Raw genomic sequence first — 26,298 nt, 5'->3', positions numbered from 1 at the left:
TCTGAAATTAGTCTGTCAGGTCCTGGGTGTTTATTAACAGAAAGTGAATTAATAATTTATAGGATTTCTCTATCTGAAATGGTATCACCGAAAGCAGTTGGTTGTTTATGTGAAAGTGGAAGATGGGGTAAATCTTTCTAAAAATCCTCAGATTGTGAGTCCTTATTTTTATATTTCAAGTTGAATAAAGTGCCAAAGAAATTTGAGAATGTTTTCTCTATCCCCCCCCCCCCCCCCCCCCCCCCCCATTATTCAAAAGCATTTAACCAGCCAGGATGGGCACCTGGTCGGTTGAATGCCCTATAACTGGCTATCCGCTGGTTTTCAGCACTGGCTTGGTGGCCGTATGAGGCTGCGTGAATACCAGACCCATTTTTGGCCGGTTCAAACTTAACTGGCCAGGCGCTGAATATCAGCTTCACCAATTAAGTTTGAACCAGCCAAAAATAAACCAGATATTCAATGCCGGTCATCGGAAATGGCCCAGCATTGAATATCGAGGCTAAGTGCACAGTCCTCATGGGCCACCAACAGCTCTGGTCAGCAGCATTGAATACCTGGTTTATTTTGCTGATATTCAGCGCTGGCCGGTTATGTTTGAAGCAGCCAAAGAAAGGCCTGATATTCATATGGGGCCCTTTGTCTTTCTGATTGCTAACATATTTGAGTTCTTCTCTTGTATAGATGAAGTATTTCTTTTTGTCTTTTTCTCTTTCCTTTATGATATTGGACTAATAATCTGCCATCCTTATTATCTTCTATGTAGTGACCTGTTTCTTGAATAAAGATTTTGGAACTGATATTCAGCAGGTGGGAGCAGTGGTGTTTATTTATTTATTTATTACATTTGTATCCCACATTTTCCCACCTATTTGCAGGCTCAATGTGGCTTACATAGTACCGTAAAGGCGTTCGCCAATTCCGGTATGAACAAATACAGTAATGTTGTGGTAGAATAAGGTTCGTGTGTACAGACACATTAGGGAATCGTAGAGAGAATGAGTTATTATATGTCCATTACGAGCTTTGGTTTGGTTGTGTTGCAGGGTTCAGGCATTTAAGTTGGGTCGGTAGGGTATGCCTTTTTGAACAGGTTAGTTTTTAATGATTTCCGGAAGTTTAGGTGACCATAAGTTGTTTTCACGGCTTTTGGTAATGTGTTCCATAGTTGTGTGCTTATGTGGGAAAAGCTGGATGCATAGGTTGATTTGTATTTGAGTCCTTTGCAGCTTGGGTAGTGTTCCTTGGTTGGCTGCCACCCAGGGTGGATCACTGCTGCACACCCCCCTCCCCCGGGTGCAGCGTCATCCCCACTGGTACATCACCTCCAACCCCCCCCCCCCCCCCCCCCCACACACACACACACATTGCTCTTACCTCATGGGGTGCTGGGAGCAGCCACATGGCTATTGGCTTTGCCGGTTCCCTGCTCCCTCTGCCCCGGAACAGGAAGTAACATCAGAGGAAGCAGGGAACCGGCAGGGCTGACAGCCACATGGCTGCTCCCTGCACCCCTCCTGCAGAATGCACCCAGGGAGGACCGCCCCCACCACCCTACCCTCGGTATGCTGCTGGGTGGGAGGCAACCTGCATACGTGGCGCGGTTGGTCCTGACCCCGGATTTCAATGCCAGGTCATTTCCAGTGACTGCCACTGAATATCCAGAGGCTTTTTTGGCCAGCGCTAACTTAACTAGCCAAGGGGTCTTTTTACAAAGGCACGCTAGCATTTTTAGCATGTGCTAAAAATAAACACACGCTAAATACTAGAGGTGCCCATATATTCCTATGGGCATCGCAAGCATTTAGAGCACACTAATCATTAGCGCACACTAAAAATACTAGCATGCCTTTGTAAAAGGACCCCTAAGTGAATATTCAGTGCTGGTTGGTTAAGTTAGTAGAGGGCAAAGATAGGACCACTATTTACGTATTCCGATTTGCTTCCTAAGCTTAGCTGATCAGCGCTGAATATTGCCGGTTATTGTGTGATATACCTGGTTAAATTTTTGGCACTGACCACAAATATTCAGCGGAGATAAATGGATATCTTATGAGGAATATTCATGATTAGACACCAAAACACAATTTAACTGGTCAGCAGCCATTTCTGACTAGTTAAATACCTTTGAATATTGGGGGGTTTCTGTCTAGCTCTCTATCAGGCTCATTTTCGAAAGAGATGGACGTCTATCTTTCAACATAAATCAGTAGAAATGAAAGGAACTATAATATCAGCATAAAAGGAAAGCTTGGCATGGGAAGGCTACCATCTTTCTTAAATTTGTTTTATCAGACCTGGCAAGCACAGGGCATCTTGTTTACGGCCAAATATTTCCTTTCTTCTTCTAAGAAATGAACCATTATATTTTAATAGCATAATTCCTTGTTGTTTATCCCCAGCTATAGTACAGATTGTAATCTCTTAATAGCTAAAAACACATCTGCCTGCTTTTCCTACAGATATGGACCTTCTCCATACATACATACATACATACATACATACATGAGCACACAAGTCTGGAATACACTACCACGCAATCTGAAAACGATCTATAAACTGACCGACTTCCGCAAACTACTGAAAACGTATCTCTTTGAGAAAATCTACGGCGAGGATCAAAACACATGAAGTCCATACAAACTAATAGATACGCACCAAAACACTCTATCCTGAAGTCTCTTCTCCCGTATCCTCACCACCCTTAAAACCCTACCCTCAAATAAAAATTTTAGACCTTTATGTTCCCTCGATATTGTTTGTCCCCCTCTCAACTCACCACTGTTATCTTCTGATGTTCTGTTCCCAAATGATATCCTGTATTTACTCTGTCTTCTATAACTCATCATAATGTAATCCATAATCGTACTGTAACCAATTGTACTTCCATCATTCTCAAAGTATTGTAAGCCACACTGAGCCCGCAAATAGGTGGGAAAATGTGGGATACAAATGCAAATAAATAAATAAATGATAACTTAGTCAGCAGTCTAGAGTTACAGAGGACACAATAGTACTTAAGTATTTGCCTCTCATACAAGGATGGCCACTGTATTTTTACTCCAAGGGGTAAATTAGGGAGGATAGAGCAGTGGCGTTCCTAGCCTCGATGACACCCGGGGCAGATCGCCAATGCGCCCCCCCTGGTGAAATGACCCCCCCCCCCCCCCCGGGTGCATGCCGCTAGGGGGGGGTGCCGCGGCGCGCGCCTGTCGGCTGCGAGTTCGAATCGCTACGCTAAATTCTCTCATTCGCTGCAGCTCCCTCCCTCTGCCCCGGAACAGAAAGTAACCTGTTCCGGGGCAGAGGGAGGGAGCTGCAGCGAACGAGAGAATTTAGCGTAGCGATTCGAACTCGCAGCCGACAGGCGCGCGCCGCAGCACCCCCCAGCGGCGTGCACCCGGGGTGGACCGCCCCCCCCCCCCCCCTTGGTACACCACTGGGATAGAGTAATAGCAGAAAAAGGATATTAGGGAGTTCTGGGGTTCCAGGGGGGGTGAGGAACATGATCGTACCACTAGCCCCTTTAATAGATAGCAGACCTTACAAGAGGACCTTACGAGACTGGAAGACTGAGCATCCAAATGGCAGATGACGTTTAATGTGAGCAAGTGCAAAGCGATGCATGTGGGAAAGAGGAACCCGAACTATAGCTACGTAATGCAAAGTTCCACATTAGGAGTCACCGACCAGGAAAGGGATCTAAGCATTATCGTTGACGATATGTTGAAACCCTCTGCTCAGTGTGCGGCAGCAGCTAAGAAAGCAAATAGAATGTTAGGTATTATTGGGAAAGGAATGGAAAACAAAAATGAGGACGTTATAATGCCTTTGTATTGCTCCATGGTGCGACCACACCTCAAATATTGTGTGCAATTCTCATCACCGTATCTCAAAAAATATGTGGTGGAATTAGAAAAGGTACAGAGAAGGGTGACGAAAATGATAAAGGGGATGGGACAACTTCCCTATGAGGAAACACTAAAGCGGCTAAGGCTCTTCAGCTTGGAGAAAAGATGGATGAAGGGAGATATGACAGAGGTCTATACAATACTACTACTACTACTACTCATTTCTATAGCGCTACTAGACATATGCAGCGCTGTACACCTGAACATGAAGAGAAAGTCCCTGCTCGACAGAGCTTACAATTTTAATTAGGACAGACAAACAGGACAAACAAGAGATAAGGGAATATTAAAGTGAGGATGATGAAATAAGGGTTCTGAACAAGTGAATAAGGGTTAGGAGTTAAAAGCAGCATCAAAAAGGTGGTCTTTTAGCTTAGATTTGAAGACGGCCAGAGATGGAGCTTGATGAATGGAGTGAAACAGGTAGACGTGAATCGCTTGTTTACTCTTTCCAAAAATACTAGGACTAGGGGGGTCACACAATGAAACTTCAAAGTAGCAAATTTAAAACAAATCAGAGAAAATATTTCTTCACTCAACGTGTAATTAAACTCTGGAATTCGTTACCAGAGAATGTAGTAAAAGCAGTTAGCTTAGCGGGGTTTAAAAAAGGGATATCTTCCTAAAAGAAAAGTCCATAAGCCGTTATTAAAATGGACTAGGGGTAAATCCACAACTTATTTCTAGGATAAGCAGCATAAAATGCATTGTACTGTTTTAGAATCTTGCCAGGTACCTGCAACCTGGATCGGCCACTGTTGGAAACAGGATGCTGGGCTTGATGGACCTTTGGTCTGTCCCAATATGGCAATATTTATGTACTTATGTACCTAATCTCTATCACCCTTGCTGCAGCCAAGAACATGCAATGTTTCAAGCTGCAACAATACAAAGGTATGATATGGGGACTCTCTTTCTTCAGTGTTTTCCTGTCTAAAACTACTGCTTTTACTGGATACTCTATACACACACCCCTGCACTTCCTTATTCACGTTTTACAGAAGGGATAGAAGAACTGTTGTTGGTTTTTTAATGAAATTAGAATCCTTTCAAAATTCAGGCGGTCTTTTACAAAGGTGCGGTAGTGTTTTTAGTACGCGTTAAATGCTAGAGATGCCCATCTCTAGCGTTTAGCATATGCCTATTTTTAGCGTGCGCTAAAAATGCTAGCACGCCTTTGTAAAAGACCCCTTTAAACTTTTAACTGCCTTAAAGCACCACAAAGCGAAAATTGCTTGTCTCCAGGAGACCTGCTTATCTATAGAGGCACATCTTAAGTTGCGATATCACCGGGTGGGGGATGTCTACTGCTCCCGTGCCTCGGCGGTGTGGTAGTGTTGATTAGAAAATCCTTGGCTTGCCAGACCAAGCTGTTATTTAAGGACTCAGGGCCAGATGCACTAATTAATCGTTAGAGCCCTTCCCTTACCGATTCCCTTAGCGAATCGGTAAGGAACGGGCATGCATTAAGGAAAGGGAATGCAAATGAGCTTCTCGTTGTAGCTCACTTGCATTCTCTATTTCATCATTAAACAGTCGGCCAATCGTCCGGACGAGCATGCGCAGAGCAGCCAAGTGTTATGCTGGCTGCTCTGCGCATGCCAAATATGCCTGTGCCGCCCGAAGACGCAGCGCCGCTCACCCCCTCTGATGTGGCTCGATCCAGAGGACACTGCAGTTGAGGAAGTCCATCGAAAAAAGATGTCTTTTTTGGCCGTTATTCACCCCCACAATAATAAAAACTTCCTTTTTGGCCGTGCTTCACTCAGCTGAGAGACCCGGAAGTCTCTGAGCCAATCACAGCGCGTTTAGCTGAGCTAAACACGTTGTGATTGGCTCGGAGACTTCTGGGTCTCTCAGCTGAGTGAAGGACAGCCAAAAAAGAAGTTTTTATTATTGCGGGGGGGGGGGGGGGGCGCCCAGAATGGACGTCTTTTTTTGAAGCGGAGGGCAAATAATATTTAATAAAGGGTGGGTTTTGTTTGTGTTTTTTTAATATAGCGAAGACCATCCATAAGGATGCCCCTGACAAGCACTTGGGCAGTTTTTCGGGTGAAGAACGCCCGTAATGGCCGTCCATGACGAGCACTTGGCTGTTTTTGCCCCCCCCCCCCCTCCCCTGATTTTTTTTTTTTTACATTTTATGAAGTTTTCCAATCCCGCGCAGCCCCAACGAGAGGTACAGACCTCTCGTTAGATTTTCCAGTGTTAAGGCAATCGGAAAAGGTTAGTGCATCTCATTACAATAGGGTTTCTACAGAATTTGCTCATCTGCATTCCGTTTTCGTTAGCTGCTACAATCGTCGGAAAAAAGTATTTAGTGCATGCCAGGGCTTACTACTTGCTCGTTAAGGGCTCGTTAAGTTTAGTGCATCTGGCTCTAAGAGGGCTGGTATGTTGGTGTTCAGATTAATTTGCAAGGGCAGATATTTGTCTTGTTTCCAGTATGTGGCCCAGTTGTCCACAACATGCAGCTTGGCCTCACCCTTCCGGAACAAATGAGGCAAAGCAGCGGACCATAAGATGATAAACCTATAGGTGAGCTCAACTTGGATGTTGAGGACAAAACTTTTCTAAACTGAAAATAATCCATCGAAGTTGAGTCAGGATTTACACATCGATGACTGAACTGACACCAAAGTTTGAAGCTGCCATTTAACCACAACTTTGATCAACTTAACTGTTGGAGTACAAATTGATTCATTGATACCGAAAAAAAAGATTTGTTTTCCTCCAGAATACCTGAAATCTGCATGAACTGCTTGTTGCAGAGTTTTCAGGAAAGTTCCTGTTTGTTTCATAAAACCTGGACGGGAGTGGTTTCTTTGCATGAGAGTGAAGTTCATTTGCTCCTGGACTGTCAAGGAAAAGAAAAGTAAAGCAGAACCTGGCTTAATACCCTATGGCCTACTGGATTTTATTCGGCCCCGGCCTACGCTCAGCTCAGAGTGTTGAATAAAACCGTATGCTTGTGGCCCAGATCAAGGGTGCCAGACCCTGAGCTAGTGCATGCCCAAGGACACTGGTATGGGAGTGAGACCCGGGTAACACATACAAATTGACCATAATGATTCACATCTTTCTTAGGAAAATATCCCTTTAATACTTATCTCATTCTAAAGAGAGAGTGACCATAATGGTGGGCCAAGAGGAAGTTACCTCTTCAGATATGGTGCCATATTTTTAAATTGCCAAAGAAGTGGGGTTTCTGCTTACTTTAGGACCATGAACTGTTGTAGTCCGTTCCCTTCCCTGGACTCTGCAACTATCTATGGTCACCGAAATCTTAAATCTGGCCTTGGATAGGGATACTGTGGAGTCAGTACTCACACTAAAAAAAACATAAGAATACCCATAATGGATCAGACCGATGGTCCATCTAACCTAGTATCATGTTTCAAACAGTGGCCAAGCCAGGTCACAGGTACCTGGCAGAAACCCAAATAGTAGCAACATTCCAAGACCCCAAAGAGTAACAAGATTCCAGAATCCCAAAGAGTAGCAACATTCCAGAACCACAAAGAGTAAAAGATTCCAGAGTCCCAAATAGTAGCAACATTCCAGAACCACAAAGAGTAAAAGATTCCAGAGTCCCAAATAGTAGCAACATTCCAAGACCCCAAAGAGTAACAAGATTCCAGAATCCCAAAGAGTAGCAACATTCCAGAACCACAAAGAGTAAAAGATTCCAGAATCCCAAAGAGTAGCAACATTCCATGCTACCAATCCCAGGGCAAGCAGTGGCTTCTCCCATGTCTGTCTCAATAGCAGGCAATGAACTTTTTCTCAAGAACTTGTCCAAACCTTTTGTAAACCCAGATATGCTAACTGCTGTAACCACATCCTCCAGCAACGAGTTCCAGAGCTTAACTATTGGTTGAGTGGAAAACTATTTCCTCCTATTATTTTAAATATTTCCGGGTAACTTCATTGAGTGTCCCCTGGTCTTTGTACTTTTTGAAAAAGTAAAAAAAAATCAGTTCACCTTTACACCACTCAGGATTCTGTAGACCTCAATCATATCTCCTCACAGCCCTCTCTCTTCCAAGCTGAAGAGCCCTAGCCTTTCCTCATATTTATTTTATTTATTGGGATTTATTAACTGCCTTTATGAAGAGATTCACCGTGCCCTTTATCATTTTGGTCACTTCTTCTTTTCTAATTCTGTTATATCTTGTTTGAGATACGGCAACCAGAATTGAACTCAATACTCAAGGTGAGGTTTCTTCACCATGGAGTAATACAGAGGCATTATAGTATACTTGGTCTTATTTACCATCCCTTTCCAAATCATTCCTAGCACCCTCTTTGCTTTTTTGGCCACCGCTGTACACGGGGCAGAAGATCGTAGCGCATTATCTATAATGACACCTAGATCTTTTTCTTGGGTGCTGACTCCCAAGGTGGACCCTAGCATCAGGTAACTATGATTCCGATTAATCTTCCCAATGTGCATCACTTTGCATTTGTCCATAATGGTGACACCTAATGGCTGAATTTAGAGTCAATGATTGTGGGGTTACAGAAGAAAGCCGGGTGCACGGTTCTGATGTTCCTGGCCAGCCCGGTGTCATATGTCAGTCAGATTGGAAGGGCTGAAGACTCAGGAATCACAGCACGATTCACACAGTTGAATTCTTTATATTCCTCTGTAAAAGAGAGAGAGAGAATATGGGGTGAGCTAATAAAAAGATCCCGGACCATTTTTCTAGTAGCCAACCTCAAGTGGTGTTACTGTACGAAGGGGGCCATGTAAAGAGCGAGTTTGAACAATTAGCATAGGAATGCAGCCTTGAAGAAAACTGAAACAGCTTCTAAGTTTATCCCTAACATGACCTACTGCACAGGTGTGACCTGAGAGAGCAACTGTGCTATCACCCGAGAACTTGTCTAAGCCAGTCTGTGCAAACTGCACAGAAGGTACCTGAAGGAAGGCAATTGTACGAGAAAGGTAAGAAGCTTATTAAAGTCTAAAAAGAGCCTGCAAAACAGTTCAGATGAAGCTATAGGCCATTTGTGTGAGTAAGGGAAAGTGAGTAAGGATTTGAATTCCATTTCAGGTTTTTCTTCTAATGGAGTCTATTTTAGATATCATGGGTTATGCAAATCCCAAACTGACCCTTAGCCTTTTAACCTCTATCAAAGGTACCAGTTCATGAGCTTACAAACACTAAGTTTAAATATTATAGGGAGCATGGTATTCATTATAATATAGAATAATACAACTTTGGGACATTATCCATATCCTCTGTAATGAGGACATAGAATCCAGTTTTCTCCTGCACCAGTAAACCAGTGATACTCTTCTTAAGATGTACAGTCCTACCTGGTATGCTGCACTGTGTGTGTGGGGTGGGGGAGGGGGTATCATTTCTATTATAGTTGTTGAAATTATAAACCCCATTTTGCATGAGAAATTCAGGTAGGAATTGGGATGTCCAGGTTGGGATATTCACAGTGCCCTCCTGCCTCCAGCAAATGTATGTGAATTGGTCAGCACGTAGCAGGGAACAGTGGTTTCATCAGTGGCATACCAAGGGGGGGACAGGGGGGCGGTCCGCCCCGGGTGCACGCCGCTGGGGGGGTGCCGCGCGCCTGTTGGCTGAGTCCGCTCATTCCCTCCCTGCTGCTCCCTCTGCGCGGAACAGGTTACTTCCTGTTCCGGGGCAGAGGGAGCAGCAGGGAGGGAACGAGCGGACTCGGCCAACAGGCACGCGGCACTCCCCCAGCAGGTAAAAATGCACCTGGTGGGGGGGGGTGTAATTTCGCCGGTGGGGGGGGGGGGTAATTTCGCCGGGGGAGCCGCGCTGCACCCGGGGGGGGGCCACATCAGCGATCCGCCCCAGGTGTCAGGCAGCCTAGGAACGCCACTGGGTTACATGAATCTACACATCCCTAAAAAGAGAGGCATCACTCAGCATCTTCTCTGTATGACTGCCAATGCTGCTTTTTAATATATTTGTAAGTGACCTAGAGATGGGAGTAACTAGCGAGGTAATTAAATCTGCTGACGAAACAAAGTTATTCAAAGTTGTTAAACTGCGAGAGGATTGTGAAAAATTACAAGAGGACCTTACGAGACTGGGCATCTAAATGGCAGATGACATTTAATGTGAGCAAGTGCAAAGTGATGCATGTGGGAAAGAGGAACCCGAATTATAGCTACGTAATGCAAGGTTCCAAGTTGCAAGTCACCAACCAGGAAAGGGATCTAGATGTCATCATTGATGATACATTGAAACCCTCTGCTCAGTTTGTGGTGACAGTTAAGAAAGCAAATACAATGTTAGGTATTATTAGAAACGTAATGGAAAACAAAATTGAGGACGTTATAATGCCTTTGTATTGCTCCATAGTGCAACCACTCTGGTTACCGCATCTCAGAAAAGATATAGTGGAATTAGAAATGGTACAGAGAAGGGCGACGAAAATGATAAAGGGGTTGGGAAGATTTCCCTATGAGGAAAGGCTAAAGCGGCTAGGGCTCTTCAGCTTGGAGAAAAGAGGGCTGAGGAGAGATATGATAGAGGTCTATAAAATAATGAGTGGAGTGGAATAGGTAGATGTGAATCACTTGTTTACTCTTTCCATAAATACTAGAACTAGGGGGCAAGCGATGAAGCTACAAAGTAGTAAATTTAAAATGAATCAGAGGAAATGTTTCTTCACTCAATCTGTAATTAAACTCTGGAATTCATTGCGAGAGAATTAGTAAAAGCAGTTAGCTTAGCAGGGTTTAAAAAGGTTTGGATGGCTTCCTAAAGGAAAAGTCCATAGACATTTATTAAAATGGACTTAGGGAAAAATCACAGCTTATTTCTAGGATAAGCAGCATAAAATGTATTGTACTTTTTTGGGATCTTGCTAGATTCTTGTGACCTGGATTGGCCACTGTTAGAAACAGGATGCTGGGCTTGATGGACCTTCGGTCTCTCCCAGTATGGCAATACTTATGTGTAAAATTTTGATTTTTTTTTTTGTTCTTTCTACATATAAGCTCCAGTAATCATGGGGTAGATTTAGTAAATGGCACCGAACGTTAGGCCAAAATTCCAGTATGTACAGTCCAGCGTAGTGTTCAGCTCACCATCTTTGGTGCAGCAGCCAGGGAGCCGTGAAACGCTGGCCATGTTGGAGTTATGAGTGAGACTGCACATACAGTCCAAGTTGAGTTGCTTTCTAAATGAACCAAAGCTAAGTAGAACTTTATTTTTTATATACATTTATGTGTAAGCCCCCTTTTAGAAGGGAGCCCACCTCTTCAATGTCGCCTTCGGCACCTAACCACCACTATTCAGAAAATCTAGACTGCCCAAACTTGACATTTCGTCCTTTAGATTGTAAGCTCCTTTGAGCAGGGACTGTCCTTCTTTGTTAAACTGTACAGCGCTGCGTAACCCTAGTAGCTCTCTAGAAATGTCAAGTAGTAGTAGTAGTAACAGTCCGGTAGGTGGAAGAAGGGGCACGTAAGTTATTTATTTGGTGGGACCAGGGCCGTGGTCAACCCGAAGGCTGGAGGGTCGAGCGTTCAAGGCACCAGACTGTCCATCCACATAAAACTCCAGACCACACCGTGAGGCATAGGAGCCAACTTTTCAAAATTATTGGGGGGGTGCTAAGCCCAGTGGAAATAACCCCTCCCTGGACACATATAAGGAATTTTCTCAATATTGGGGATGCTCAAGCGCCCACAGAGTTGGATCCTATGCCGTGAGGTAACTTAAAATGGAACCTCGACTATACTGTCAATTGATGAAGCACAGGGACATTGTCAAGTCAAACACCAACTTATTTACAGCAGATATCCATTTCCTACTACTACTACTACTAATTAACATTTCTAGAGCGCTACCAGGGTTACGCAGCGCTGTACAGATTAACATAAATTGAACATAAAGGACAGTCCCTGCTCCAAGGAGCTTACAATCTAAAGGGCGAAATGTCAAGTAGGGGCAGTCCAGGTATCCTGAATATAGGTATGATGGTTAGGTGTCGAAGGCGACATTGAAGAGGTGGGCTTTGAGCAAGGCTTTGAAGATGGGCAGGGAGGGGGCCTGGCATATGGGCTCAGGGAGTTTATTCCAGGCATGGGGTGAGGCGAGGCAGAAAGGGCGGAGCCTGGAGTTTCCCCTGCTCATACTTCTTGAATGTTAAGGCTACTCAGGACAGGTTGATGATATTCAGACAGTTGATAGCTCCGTTCAGTGAGACGCTACATGTAAACAAGTTGATGGTCACACACATTAAGATCTCCTTTTACTAAGCGGCGGTAAGCCCAACGCTAATTGAATATCTAGTGTTTTTAAACTGCTAAAAAGTTAACCAGTTAAGCCGGTATTCAGTGCTAAACGGTTAACCTTTTAGCAGTTAAAGATCGGCCTGCTATTTATGCGGCCTATTTTAATCACTGAACATAGCTGGTTAAGCGCTGAATATCTACACCTAATGGGCTAGTCAGCTTATTTTAGAAAGAGAAAGACGCCCATATTTCGACCCAGATTGGGAGATGGGCGCCTTTCTCTCATGGGCGCCCAAATCAGTATAATCGAAAGCCGATTTTGGGCGCCTCCAACTGCAGTCTGTCGCGGGAACGGACAAAGTAGATGGGGGCGTGTTGGAGGCGTGGTGAAGGCAGGACTGGGGCGTGTTTATCAGCCGAGGAGAGATGGGCGCGCTCGGCTGATAATGGAAAAAAGAAGAGCGCCAGAAGCGAAAATTTGGGTCACTTTTTTTGGACCCTTTTTTTTCACGAACAAGTCCCCCAAAAGTGCCCTAACTGCCCAGATGACCACCGGAGGGAATCGGGGATGACATCCCCTGACTCCCCCAGTGGTCACTAACCCCCTCCCACCAAAAAAAAAAGAACTTTAAAACTTTTTTTCCAGCCTGTATGCCAGCCTCAAATGTCATACCCAGCTCCATCACAGTAGTATGCAGGTCCCTGGAGCAGTTGTTAGTGGGTGCAGTGGACTTCAGCCAGGTGGACCCAGGCCCATCCCCCCATACCTGTTACACTTGTGCTGGTAAATGGGAGCACTCCAAACCGCCCCCAAAACCCACTGTGCTCACATCTAGGTGCCCCCCTTCAGCCATAAGTGCTATGGTAATGGTGTAGAGTTCTGGGGAGTGGGTTTTGGGGGGATTTGGGGGGCTCAGCACTCAAGGTAAGGGAGCTATGGACTTGGGAGGTATTTAAAAAAATTTTTATATTGTTACAAGTGCCCCTAGGGTGCCCGGTTGGTGTCCTGGCATGTGAGGGGGACCAGTGCACTACGAATCCTGGCCCCTCCCACGACCAAATGCCTTGAATTTGTTCATTTTTGAGCTGGGTGCCTTCGGTTTCCATTATCGCTGAAAACTGATACCGCCCAGCTCAAATCCACCCAAATGCGATGCATTTGCCCAGCACAATCCATATTATTGAAACAAAATATGGACGCCCATCTTTTTCGAAAATACGGTCTGGCCCGCCCCTTCGCGTGCCCGTCCTCGGAGATAAACGTCCATGGAGATGGGTGTTCGCGTTCGATTATGCCCCTCTATGTCACGCAATATAATCAGTTAGTGGATAGCCGCTAACTGAGGATATTTAGCAAGAGGTAACCGGTTAACTCCCACTACGTATCTGTGGTTAGGCGCCGCTATGATATTTAACCTGTCAGTGGCTGTGTCTGGCCAATTAAATAGCTTCGACTATCGGAGGGAAATGTCCAGAGAACAAAGATAGGAAAAGGAATTTTATTTTATATTTGGAATGTACATCTGCTAGAACTGGTGCTAGACGTGGCTGAAACCATGAGGAAAAACCTCACTCATTGGCCTTTCATTCTCCAGCATAGTCTTGGTAAATCTCTAGCTTTGGGATGGGCCACCCTTGGCATCTCTGTATGGAGGCAATATTGGGTCTGATTATTTGGGGCTTTTTTTCCCCCAGCGTCTGCCTACAGGGATAAAAGTTCAGCGAGTCAGACCTAATGTCACATTCTAGTATTCTGGGCAGCGTTGCAGAAAGGTTTTGCATTGCAAATTAAACAATATAATTACGACTAAGGATGGTGAAGCCCTCTGTTTAAGCTTCTTTGTCATGAGATTTATCACAGTGCTTTACCCTCACTCTTCTGTACTCTTCACACTTATAAAAATTTATTTATTTATTTATTTATTGTATTTGTACCCCACATTTTCCCACCTTTTTGCAGGCTCAATGTGGCTTACAGAGTAGGGAAATGAAAACGTCGTTACATGATTTGGAAAAAAAACAAAAACAGTCAATCATAAGCTGAGGTGAAAGAGGAATTCAGATGGAAAGGTGTTAGGTAAGGTCATGTGAGAGGTGTTTAAGGTGTACTTGGGTAGTTTAAGGAATGATTTGTTTCATTGAGGGTGACTTTTGTAGGCTCTGTTGAAGAGATGTGTTTTCCGAGCTTTGCGAAAGCTTGTTAGATTGGTCATGGTTTTTAGGGCCATGGGTAGTGCGTTCCAAGACTGTGTGCTTTTGTACGCAAAGGTAGTAGCATAAGCCTGTTTGTATTTCATTCCTTTACAGCTGGGAAAGTTCAGGTTGAGGAATCTGCGGGCCGATCTTTTGGCATTCCTGGGCGGTAGGTCCACTAGGTTTAGCATATAGAGTGGGGCATCTGCATGAATGATTTTGTGTACAGTCGTGCAGATCTTGAACTCAATTCGTTCCTTGAGCGGGAGCCAGTGCAGTTTCTCTCTGAGGGGTTTCGCACTTTCGTATTTAGGTGTTCCAAAAATGAGTCTGGCTGCGGTGTTCTGGGCTGTCTGGAGTTTTTTGATGGTCTGTTCTTTGCAGCCTGCGTACAGAGCGTTACAGTAGTCCAAGTGGCTTATTACTAATGACTGTACTAGGGTGCGGAAGATGTTTCTTGAGTTTCCACATCGATTGGAACATTTTTTCGTTGTGTTCTTCACGTGGGTGGCGAGAGTGAGGTTTTGGTCAATGGTAACTCCAAGGATTTTCAGATTTTCTGAGATAGGAAGTGTGCAGTAGGGTGTGGTTATTGTAGGGAAGTTGTTTGTATTGTATTGTATTGGGACTGAATGAACCTTGATTTCAAAACATTCAAGCAAATATTACCATTGCTCTTCCCAGGGCTTTTTTTGAGGGGGTACTTGGGGGTACTGAGTACCGGCACCTTTCCCACTGTCTGCTAAACTTGACCCATGGTTCTCGTATTTTAATGAAAGAGCTCAGGTTCTACATACAAATTCTGCCTCGTCATAGATTCTATGACTGGTTGCAGGGGTCCTGGCTATTGTAGGGTGGGTCCCTCAATGATCACTCCACCCCTGAAGGGTAGCCTGGCATCTGAGTGCCCGCACCTTTTTTGCTAGACAAAATGCACTGGCTCTTCCTGAAACTCTTCCTCTCATTCCGTTTATGAGGTGCGTTGGGTTCCCAAGTACTGGAAGCCCCAAGACCTGTGTGAATCAGGCAGAAGTTCAGCAGCTTTACTTGAAAAATTCATTTCAACAGGTTCGCACATGCTCCCTTGCGAGCTGTGCCTAATTCATCAAACCGTGATAGACTGCGTGTTGTCAAAATATATCTTTGTTTGAGGCACATCACTGATTCTCTATTAAAAAAAAAAAGAGAGAGTAGACAGAATGTTCCAGCTAATGATTACAGGGAGGGAGAGACGATTGCACAACGGTGTCTGTTATGATGGTTGAGGCATGTTGCCATGCAAGAATGGTGAGGACAAAAAAAAAAAAAAAAAAGCAAAGTGGGAAATGGAATAGCTTATGTCCTAATGACCCAAAGCAGACGCCTTTTCATGCCACTGCTTCACTGTTGAATGCCAGCTAGGAACGACCCCATCCACCTTGTGTTTTATAAAGACATTGCTTGTCTATCTATATTTGTTTGCACATTGGAACGTACACCAGTAAATATTTTGAGCGTTAGTATGACAAAGTCACTGTTCTCAGAAAGAACTCGCTCGCTCACCCATAGCAAAGGGATGGTCAAGGGTAAACCTGATGTATCATGTACTTTCGATGTGCTATAAACAGTGTATAAAAAAAAAATACTTCTAAAGAACAGGACAGTCGTATAACGTGAGTAACCTAGATGTTCTGAGGTCTGTTAAAACATCATAATTTTATGGCGTATGGCTTTTAAAAGAAGATAAGGTTATCCATAAACATATTTCACAAAAGCGCTTTATACCACAAATGACAGTTTCTGAGGTGCATATAGTTGTAAGGCTTGCGTTAAATAATTTATGTATTTATTTGGCCAGCTGTTCTCCTGTCCCATTTGAGCTTCCAGCTCAATTGGAAAGAGTCCTTGACTGAGGCCACCTTGGTCCGAGCCTTGATTGGTAACTATCTGGGGATTTTTTCCCACATTTACTTTCCCCATCTCCCCAGCAAATGCAGCAACAAACCATGGTTCCTTCAGGAGCCTAATACATTTAATTTATACCCCAGATCAAGGTTTGTAGGGGGCAGTGTTGAAAGGTGAAATAATCTAAGAAGTATTTCAGCTGATGGCACAAGTGTGGATCAATTGCATGGTATCATAAGTTGCACACTCACGTCTTTAAAACAAATGCCTGAAATGGGAGGACCTCTTCCTTCTGCAAGAGATTCTTCTCCACAATGGATTTTACATTGCAATATCGTAAATGATTTGTTTTCTTTTAACTATGTACTGTATAATCCGCTCCATCTACACAAAATAACATGCACAATCAGGTGGAGGAAAGCAGACAACACAATGAAATTAATATGAGCAAAAGAAATAAGCCAAAATAAACTTCAACATACTTTAAAAAAATACAACTAAAACACTTGACTGAATAGATAACGCTTTCAAGCATTTCCGTCAACGTAGGAAAGAAGTCATACCATTGGATCCGGCTCTGTGGGTGCTGTGGGTGCTTGAGCACCCCCACTATTGAGAAATTTTCTTGTATGTGTCCAGGGCAGGGTTATTTTCATTGGGCTTAGCATCCCCAATAATTTTGAGAAGTTGGCTCCTATGAGTCATACTATGTAAGTCCTATGGTAAAGTATTCCACAAAAGGGCCAGCAACAGAAAAGATCGAAGGTCTGTACTCATTCCGCCTAAGCTGGTGGAGTGGTGAAAGAGTTCAAAACAGGGAAAAGGCTAACAGTGTTGGCGATAAGAGTCAAGATTTTAAACTGAATTCCACATTTAACAGGGAACCAGTGAACACATTTCAAAACTGGAGAGACATAATAAGCAGAACGGGTTTGACGATGAAGACCAGTTGGAGCATCCAGTCTGCCCAGCTTCCTCTGGTGTCTATCTCTCTGGGCAGATGAATGCACATATTTCCATATGCAAAGCACGCTAGCTTCCCCCGCCCACCATTTCATCCACCTGACCTCTCCACCCTCTGTCACCACATCTGTCCCAAGCATGCCCAAAATGTTCTTCAGTGCTGGTTTCCAGTGCTGGTTTTTCACTGGTAAAAGCCATTTTGCACCTTATCCTCTTCTCCAGTCCACACACACACACAAATAAGTAAATACATTTTATGAGATAAGTCTTCCAAAATATCTGACATGCTCGTGCATATTTAGCTCAGGATCTAAGTTAACTATGTTGACTCTCTACAGGTATTCTTAAGCTTCTTGGAAATCTGTTGCAACACTACTGTATAGGGTTGTAACCCTACACAGGTCACCCCAGAGCTTCTCTAACATCCTAAGCAGATAAGTATACAAAATTCTACACTTAATCCAGCACTCAGCCATCTCCCCTCCCCCTCAAGCCCATGTGTGACCATTAAGCTTTGTAATAGTCTAAACAGCTACCTCAACCAGCAAGGCGTTTAGCATCCTAGGCTCCCATGGGCTTCTTGGTAAGAGTGGCCATAGACATTGTTTTTATTTCACTTTTGATTCACCTTTTACTGAGGGGCCCTTTTACTAAGATGCGTAGACGCCTATGCGCGTACAACGTGCGTCAAATTAGAAGTACCACCCAGCTACCGCTTGCCTTTGGCGGTAATTCTAATTTCTACGTGTGTCCAATATGCCCGGCAGAAAATAATTTCTATTTTTTGTACTGTGTGGCACTAACTGAGCAGTAATCGGCAGTGTACGCGCTGATGATTACCACCCAGTTAACGCGTGAGACCTTACCATGAAGTCAACGGATGGCGGTAAGGTCTCAGGCCCAAAATGGACACGCACTGATTTTAATTTTGCCGCACGACCATTTTCGGCAAAAAAAGGCCTTTTTTGCAGGTGCGCTGAAAACGGACCTGTGTGCATCCAGTATACGCATCTACACCAGCGCAGGTCATTTTTCAGCGCACCTTAGTAAAAGGACCCCTTAAATTGTTATTGTTTTCTTCTTTTTATTTATTTCAAATGTTAAAAAAAAAAAAGAAATTAAATATTAAAGAAGAAACAAAAATCAAAACAAATGTCATCTTGACACTATCACCCCCCCCCCCCAGAAAACCTAAAAACCAACACAGCCCTTCCCCTGATTCCTTCCCCCCCCTACCAAGTCCTTCTTACCCACTGTTCTCTTTTAACTAGGAGTGACCACAGAGGCGCCAATGCTCAAAAGTAAATGCGGGCGCTAGTTTTACCTGCGCAGAATATTCAGAGGGGTCTAGCGTGGGAAACAATGAATGTGCCAGGCACTAGCACAGATAACATACAAATATAGGCAAGCTCATGTAAATGAGGTCATTTTATATTCCTCCCCAATGCTCAGAAAAGAGCGCCCGAAACAAAACTGCCTTACCGCTGCAAAAAAATAGCGCCAGGTCTGAGCAGGTGTTAGGGTGTTGGAAGCAGGGGCGTAGCCAGACTTCAGCGGGAGGGGGGTCCAGAGCCTGAGGTGAGGGGGCACATTTTAGCCCCTCCCCCGGTGGTGCTGACACCCCCCACCATTGCTGACCCCCCCACCGCCGCCACCACCAACTTTGACCCCCCCCCGCCGATGACCCTCTCGACCCCCTCTCCCGCCACCAACCCTCCCCCGCCGTCGCCGTCGCCTACCTTTGCTGGGGGGGGACCCCAACCCCCCCCAGGCCGAGGTCCTCTTCTTCCTTCGTTCTGTTTCTGAGTCTGACGTCCTGTACGTGCAGGATGTCGGACTCAGAAACAGAACGAAGGAAGAACAGGACCTCAGCTGGCAGGGGTTGGGGTCCCCCGCCAGCAAAGATAGCAGAAAGCGACGGCAGGTTGACGGCAGGAGGGGGGGGTCGAGAGGGTCGTCGGCAGGGGGGTCCAGGGCCAAATCTACAGGGGCCCAGGCCCCCGTGGCCCCACGTAGCTACGCCCCTGATTGGAAGAGAGGATTTCTCATGATTCTTTCTGCAAAATCTGCCAGTTTCGATTGCTTTTGGAAGCAGAAGGGAGCCTGTGCAAGCCATTAAGCGCTGGCTGTGAGAAACAGCAGACCCAAGCGAAAGCACACATTGGCATCTGTTTCCTGTCGCATCCCCTCCTATGGCAGAAACAGGAAGTACATCACACAGGGGGAGGCGGGATGAGGCAGGAAGAAGGACCTACAGCGGTAGAGAAGACTTAACAAGTTAATGCGATAACCCAGGTCCTGGCCAGCACATATGACGAGCGGGAGACCAATGCAGCCTGAGCCTTCTTCTGCCCGCATGCCACCAGAAGCCTTTTTGATGTGGCAGGGGTGCTGGGCCCCCCTTGGAGACCAGGCCCCAGGGAATCTTGCCCTCCTTGCCCCCCCTGTTCCATATTATAAATCATCACCCAGGAAAAGGATCAAGGAGTCATTGTAGTCTATAAGTTGAAATCATCAGTTCACTGTGTGGCAGACTTCCAAAACCCCAAACGGAATGCTAGAAATTATTTGGAAAGGAATGGAGAAGAAAATGAAGGATGTCATAACGTCTGTGTATTGTGCACAACTAGACTGAGGCCAGCATTATTGTTTATTGTTGCCATACAAGTCAATGGCACTGCCTGCAGACTGCCAGCATCGTTTTCAATATACCCTCTGGCCCTGATGCTCAAAATTCCGGCGCTGTTCTGAATAGCACTGTAAAAATACCGCCAGAACAGTACAGAGGAACAATGCCCTAATGCTCAACGCTAATGAGATGCAAATATAGGGGGGAGGATCGTGCTGGCGCATGCAGAGAAGAGTTCTGCGGTAAGCTTGGCTCCTGTGCGCATGCGCCTGATAAAACCCGAACGTGAAGCACACATTGGCGTCTGTTTTCTGTGGCCTAAATATAAGTGTTTTAATTTTGGGGGTTTTTTAGTTTGAATGCTTAAATCCCAATATAACACGTACAAACCCACCAACTTAAATATCCCAGATTACACCCTCCCAATCTCAGGCAGCTTGAAAATTCTCGGAGTTACAATCGACCGAAACCTAACGCTAGAGAGCCAAGTGAAGTCTACAACAAAGAAAATGTTCCACTCACTGTGGAAACTCAAACGTGTGAAACCTTTCTTCCCGAGGGAAACATTTCGTAACCTGATACAAACTATGGTACTAAGCCATGTAGACTACTGCAATGGAATCTATGCGAGATGCAAAGAACAAATCATAAAGAAACTTCAAACTGCCCAAAACACGGCAGCTAGGCATATATTTGGAAAAACGTGGTTCGAAAGCGCCAAACCCCTCCGAGAACAACTGCACTGGCTCCCAATCAAAGAACGAATCGCGTTCAAAATCTGCACTGTGGTTCATAAAATTATCTACGGCGCAGCCCCGGGATACATGACAGACCTCATAGACCTTCCACCTAGAAACACAACAGGATCAACATGAACATACCTAAATCTCCACTACCCAAGCTGCAAAGGACTCAACTACAAATCAACTTATGCATCCAGCTTCTCCTACATAAGCACACAACTACGAAACGCATTACCTAACGCCGAAAAAACAACTTATGACCACCTAAACTTCCAGAAATTACTAAAAAACCAACCTGTTCAAAAAGGCATACTCCACCAACCCAACTTAAATGCTTGAAAAACTGCAACACAACAAAACCAAAGCTAGTACTGGACATAAATTAACTCTTCCCCTTTATGATTCCCTAATGCGTCTGTCACACATGAACTTTATTCTACCACTACATTACTTTGTATTTGTTCATACAGGAATTGGCGATCGCCTTTACGGTACTATGTAAGCCACATTGAGCCTGCAATTAGGTGGGAAAATGTGGGATACAAATGTAAGAAATAAAATAAAAACTAAAATGTTAGTTCTGTGGGGTATGTCTTCTTGAACAGGTGAGACTCGCTCTATTGGTGGGGAATATGGAGTTTATGATGCAGAACTGGAGGCGCCGAGTTTATACTGAGATTCTGTCCAGTCCTACAGAATCCAGACTCCAATCCCACATAGAAGTATTTGTTGAATGATGGTTTCAATTATAATGGCGGTTTTACTGGGACATTGAAACTGGATGGAGGGGTGAGAGTTTTCTTATGCATAGCCGGCCATGGTGTTTTATAATTGCTAAAAGTGGGAGAAAGAATGCGCAAAAATGTCACTTTGGCTTGCCACCCTCATACCTAATATGCCCCCCTGTTGACACCCCAAGTATTTCTGTCTAGAGATGCCACTGATTGGGGCTATCCTGCCAGAAGAAAGAGTGAGAAGCAGCACAGTCTGGGAATCCAGCTTGGACAGAGCGATAAGCTGTGGAGAGACCCAAAGAAGAAACGCAGCAGTGACGCAAATTCAACAGGTGTGAAGACTCGAGACTGGAACCATGAGAGGTGCTGACAACTACAGGTACCTACTACTACTACTACTACTTATCACTTCTATAGCGCTACAAGGCATACGCAGCGCTGTACACCATACACGAAAAGATAGTCCCTGCTCAAAGAGCTCACAATCTAAATAGGACAGGCAAACAGACAGAACAACTAAGAGGTAAGAGAATTAAAGAGGTGGGGATAAAGGGTACAGGGCAAGTGAGTAATGGTTAGGAGACAAAAGCAGCGTTAAAGAGGTGGGCTTTTAGCCTGGATTTGAAAACGGCCAAAGACGGGGCTAGACGTACAGGCTCGGGAAGTCTATTCCAGGCGTGAGGTGCAGCGAGATAAAAGGAACAGAGTCTGGAATTAGCAGTAGAGGAGAAGGGGACAGACAAGAGAGATTTATCCACAGAACGGAGTACCCGAGGGGGGGCATAGGGAGAGACAAGAGTGGAAAGGTACTGGGGAGCGGCAGAGTGAACGCACTTATAGGTCAGTAAGAGAAGTTTGAATTGAATGCGGAAATGGATAGGGAGCCAGTGAAGTGACTTGAGGAGAGGGCTAATGTGAGCATAGCGACTCTGGCGGAAAATGAGTCATGCAGATACCAACATAAGATGGATAAAAGACGCCAGAATAGAGGATCTGGAGAGAGATGCTGTTGAGGAACATAGCAGCAGAAAGAGAGAGAGAGAGAGAGAGAGAGACCCTAGAGCAGGACAGCTGAGGGGGGGGGGGACCAAATTCCCCGGGCCTGGGTCTCCAAGGCGGGCCCAGCGCCGGGGTCTCTCTCTCTCTCTCTCTCCTGCTCCGGATGGGACCTGAGTGAGCGCGTCCCGACAGGAGCAGGACAGAGAAAACTCTGGTGCTGTGGCCGAGCTTCCCTTGGAGGCTGGGGAGGAGCCGGAGGAGCACCTCCAGTGCTGCTCTTCTGCCCAGCTGAGTGGCTGCTTTTCCTCTCAGGCATGCACGCCCTGAGAAGAAAAGCAGCCGCAGGGGCAGGCAATCGGCAGAAGAACAGCTCTGGAGGAAGACGTCTTCTGCTGGCGGGGCCTCGGGATCCCCACCAGCCAACAAGGTATTTAAATTGGGCAGCGGCGATGATTGGAGGGGGGGGGGTGGCAGCGGATGCAATCCGGGAGGGGCAGAGGCCCTGCCCCGGGCCTGGTTCAGTCTCTCGGCGGCCCTGCCCCAGAGTTAGTCTCTGAAGAAAAGAGGTAGCGGAAACTGCTTAAGAGAGAAGAGAAAGAAGAAGAGAATGACAGAAGAGTAAAAGGGAGCTTGTCAGCTGAAAGGAGAGATCTCTACATGCGGGCGAGATCTCCTCTCTGCAGCTCCTCAGTACCTCTCCACTCTCATCTCTCCCTACATTCCTCCCCGGGAACTCCGTTCACTGGGTGAATCTCTCTTACCTGCACCCTTCTCCTCTACCGTTAACTCCAGACTCCGTTCCTTTTAGCTTGCTGCACCATATCCCTGGAATAGACTTCCTGAGCCGATACGTCAAGCTCCATCTCTGGCCGTCTTCAAATCTAAGCTAAAAGCCCACCTTTTTGATGCTGCTTTTAACTCCTAACCCTTGTTCACTTGTTCAGAACCCTTATTTTATCATCCTCACTTTAATATTCCCTTATCTCTTGTTTGTCCTGTTTGTCTGTCCTAATTAGATTGTAAGCTCTGTCGAGCAGGGACTGTCTCTTCATGTTTAAGTGTACAGCGCTGCGTACGTCTAGTAGCGCTATAGAAATGATAAGTAGTAGTAGTAGTAGTCTTCATGATTCTGGAAATCTTGCTACTCTTAGGGATTCTGCATGGAATCTTGCTACTCTTAGAGATTCCGGAACCTTGCTACTCTTTGCATAGAATTTTGCTACTCTTTGTCCTGATTAGATTGTAAGCTCTGTCGAGCAGGGACTGTCTCTTCATGCTCAAGTGTACAGCGCTGCGTACGTCTAGTAGCGCTTTAGAAATGATAAGTAGTAGTAGTAGTAGATCATCTCTGGGAAAACAAGACAGATAGTAACTGTAACAGAGCCACTGGAATCTGTGGTGTGTTGCAGAGTGACCGAAAGAGACTCTGAGGGAGAGAGCCCCTGAAGGGCTTGCAGACTTACTGTCTACTAAGATTGTAAGTTACAGAGTCTCTAGTGCCACTCAGTGCACTTCAATTATGTTCATTTTCCAGGTTAGTGAGAATATAGCATGCAGTAGTTCACAAAATTAGGCAATGCTGGTTATAGAATAGTGTCAGGTTAATTAGCACTAATTGGCCCTAATTTCCACTATTCTGTAATCTTAGCACCTAAATTCTATATTATGTAACTGTGAGAAGGGCAAGGACCAGGGAGAGGCAGGGGTGTGCCAAGCACTTGCATGTTAAGCTTTTGCACAAAACTGCTACATTTAGACCCAAGCATTTATGCCTGCTGTAGAGCTAATGTAAGGGAAAGGGAAATGGCACTTGATATACCGCCTTTCTGAGGTTTTTGCAACTACGTTCAAAGCGGTTTACATATATTCAGGTACTTATTTTGTACCAGGGGCAATGGAGGGTTAAGTGACTTGCCCAGAGTCACAAGGAGCTGCAGTGGGAATTGAACCCAGTTCCCCAGGATCAAAGTCCACCGCACTAACCACTAGGCTAGTCCTCCACTCATTCCACCAATAAGAGCCAACCTCATCAGTGATGTCACAATGGCTTGATTGCCCGATACTTGGCTCACTTCTGGTATTGTGATGTCATAAGGGAAAGGGGGAAAGGGAAATGGGACTTGATATATTGCCTCTATGAGGTTTTTGCAACTACATTCAAAGCGGTTTACATATATTCAGGTACTTATTTTGTACCAGGGGAAATGAAAGGTTAAGTGACTTGCCCAGAGTCACAAGGAGCTGCAGTGAGAATTGAACCCAGTTCCCCAGATCAGAGTCCACTGCACTAACCACTAGGCTACTCCTCCACTAGCAACATTCCATGTAGAAGCCTGTCCTTGCAGATCAGCAATGCGGCCGTGCAGGCTTCTGTTTCTGTGAGTCTGACGTTCTGCACGTATGTGCAGGATGTCAGACTCACAGAAACAGAAGCCTGCACGGCCATGTTGCTGATCTGCAAGGGCAGGTTTCTACATGGAATGTTGCTAGTAGAATAGCAACATTCTATGTAGAATCTCAAATAGGAAAAGGGAAATGGGACTTGATATATTGCCTTTCTGTGGTATTTTGCAACTACATTCAAAGTGGTTTGCATATGTTCAGGTACTTATTTTGTACCAGAATCAACGGAGGGTTAAGTGACTTGCCCAGAGACACAAGGATCTGTAGTGGGAATTGAACTCAGTTCCCCAGGATCAAAGTCCACCACACTAACCACTAGGCTACTCCTCCACTCCCATGTAAGCATTTGCACCTAACTGAGGACTCTATAGCGGCAATTAAGAATTCACACTTGCAGGGGAAATTCTGTATAGGTTGCCCAAAGTTGGGGGCTCTATTTTGCACATGGATCCAAGATCCGTGCACAAAGTAATTGGCTTAATTGGTGATGGCAATTAATAATTGGCGTTAACAAGCACAGAATTGGCAGTGATTAGGATTTGTGCACAGATCTGCCCTACATCCTATGCTATGACATGCGTACCTAATTTTTATAGCATGCAATTCCAAAGGGGGTGTGGCCATGGGGGGGCATGGGTGGGTCAGGGGCATTCCCAAAATGTAGGCATGGTGCTCTAAGCTTCTTCCTTCTCGTTCATCAGCCCACGAACCTGGAATGCTTTGCTGAGACTCTTGAAAGAGTCATCGGATCCTCAAACTTGTAAAAAAACTGTTAAAAACGTATTTGTTTACTAAAGCCAGTGGCGTAGCCACAGGTGGGCCTGGTTGGGCCGGGGCCTACCAATTTAGGGCTCAGGCCCACCCATCAATAGCACATGTTTAGCAGTAGCTGGTGGGGATCCCAAGCTCCGTCAGCTGAAGACTTCCCCCTGATGGTAACGAAAACGCTGCTCTCCATGATACTGGCACCTGCACATGCTCAGTTTTCAGCGTAAGCCTGCTCCAGACTGCCAAGGTGGAAAGAAGTGTTTTCCTGCCAGCTGAGATATTTTTTTGATTTTAATTGTTTGGTATGGTTTTGTTATATTGCATTCAGTACTAATTGCTTGTCTTTTTGGAGTCACGTAAACCGTTTTAACACTTTAGTACAAAGCGGGATATAAAATTAATAAATCCAGTCTAATCCAATCGTTCCAAAATACGTTTTTGAAAAATGCTAAGATAATTAAAATTTGGAACAGACACAAAAACAAAAGGGGTTGAATTTGGCCAAGTTTGAAACCTATGAGCAGTAAGTAGGAATCATTTTCAAGCTTCCGTCATAGCCACTGTCCATTCACCCATCTGCTATTTACCATCTGTAAAAAATTAACCTATGAGCCAAGAATCACTACCTAAGACTCGAGAAAGAGAAAGCCAAGCTGGTGTTCTTCAGGAAGAGAGGTTGTGGGGCTGTTTTAAACAATTATCTTTATAAGAGCTGTGAAACAGTGTAATGGTTGAGACATTCCTTCTCAGGTTCTGCTAGGTCTCTCCTCATGCTGTTGGCCATCTCATTTGGTTCTTATCTAATAGCACCTCATAAAAGCTCCAATTTCAC

This window comes from Microcaecilia unicolor, chromosome 7 (genome assembly GCF_901765095.1).
Source record: "Microcaecilia unicolor chromosome 7, aMicUni1.1, whole genome shotgun sequence".
Lineage (NCBI taxonomy): Eukaryota > Metazoa > Chordata > Amphibia > Gymnophiona > Siphonopidae > Microcaecilia > Microcaecilia unicolor.
This window is presented reverse-complemented; position numbering follows the sequence as displayed.